This window comes from Echinops telfairi, unplaced genomic scaffold (genome assembly GCF_000313985.2).
Source record: "Echinops telfairi isolate 266 unplaced genomic scaffold, ASM31398v2 ScPeMD7_30;HRSCAF=105, whole genome shotgun sequence".
Classification (NCBI taxonomy): Eukaryota; Metazoa; Chordata; class Mammalia; order Afrosoricida; family Tenrecidae; genus Echinops; species Echinops telfairi.
In genome coordinates, this window is record NW_022103927.1 from 1,056,803 (window position 1) to 1,058,671 (window position 1,869).

The window sequence follows — 1,869 nt, forward strand, 5'->3', positions numbered from 1 at the left end:
ATAATTTCTCCTCCAGGAGACCTTCTCTTGTCCCTGTTCAGGGCACCAAACTGTGGGGTACCAGTCCTCACAATCAAATGGGTCCATGGGGTGATTGTGTAATTGAGGGGTAAAATTAAAGAGACATCAACACAATGATAAGAAGGGAGGGAGGTAAATACCCAACACAACAGGTATGAGATGACATCACAGAGTCCACAGGTAGGTGTAATAACTCTGGATGTCAATGGAATGAATACTACCCATTAAAAGACAGAGACTAGCAGACTGGCTTAGAAAACATAACCCATTGATCTGCTGTCTAAAAGACAAGCTCACAGACAAAAATAAGTTGAGAACTAAAGATTGGAGACAAATATATCAAGTACAAGGCAATTCAAAGAAAGCAGGGGTTGAAATTCTGATCTCTGACAAAATTGATCTCAAAGTGCAAGCCATAAAAAGAAATAAGGAGGGGTACTATATAATACTCAAGGGAACAGTGGACCAAGAACAAGTAAGCATAATAAATATATGCGTGCCCAACAAGAGATCTACAAAATTCATCAATCAAATGCTCCAAACATTTTTTTTAATTCACAGGTTCAACAATCATAGTAGGTGACTTTAATACACCTCTCATCAAAAAAAGATCGATCACAGAGAAGAAGCTTAACAAGGAACTACAGAACTAAACTCTACAATTAGGCAAATTGATCTAATAGACATTTTTAGAGGGCTTCACCCAAATGCCAAAAAAAAAAATCACAATCTTTTCAAGTGTGCATGGCATGTGCTTGAAGACAAACCATGTACTAGGGCACAAGTTGAGCCTGAGTAAATTCAAGCACATAGAGATTACACAAACTCCCCTCTCAGACCACTACACAATAAGGCTTGAAATAAACAAAAGGACAGTTAAGAAAACAAGGGCAAATAATTGTAGAATGCAAAATGAATGGGTACTGGTCCAGATCAGAGTTGAAATTAGGAAGTTTTTAGAAACCAGTGAGAATATAACATACCAAAATCTTTGGGACACAGCAAACACAGTTATGAGAGGAAGTTTGATAGTGATAAATGCACACATGAAAAGGAAGAGAGTCCTATGATTGACAGTTTGTCACAAAGCCTCCAGCAATTAGAGCAGAGTCAACAGAATAACCCTACCAATAGCAAGAGAAAAGAAATAATAAAAATCAAGGCAGAGATAAACAAGTGGGAAAACAAGAATACAATAATGCAAAACTTCAATGCAGCAAAAAGCCAGTTCTTTGTAAGGATTAACAGGATCGATAGATCTATTGGCAAACACAACCAAAAACAGGAAGGAACAAACATCAATAGCCAGGATGAGGAATGAAATGGGGGAAATTGCAGTAGACCTTAATGGAAGTAAGAGGTTAATTACACAGTACTTGTAATTGTAATCGAAGGCCTGTACTTCAATGAATTTAACAACTTGGAAAACATGGACAAGTACCTGGAAAAACAATCCCTCCCTAGATTATCCTAGATGGACGGCAAGAACCTCAACAGATCCATAACAATAGAAGAAATAGATAAGGTTCTCAAAGGACTACCAACTAAAAAAATCTCCTGGGCCAGACAGCTTCACAAGAGAAGTTTACCAAGCACTCAGGGAAGAACTAGCAGCAATACTACACAAATTCCTCTGGAGGATAGAAAGGGACAGCAAACTCCCAAAGCCTCTCTATGAAGCTAATATCACACTGATACCTAAAGCGGGCAAGAATCCCACAAAAATTGTGTATTAGTCTAGGTACTTTAGAGAAACAAATCTGGCCTCCACTCAAGTACTCCCTCAATGCAAGAATACTTTCTTCTATTAAATTGGCATTCTATGATGCTCACCTTCCCGACACAACC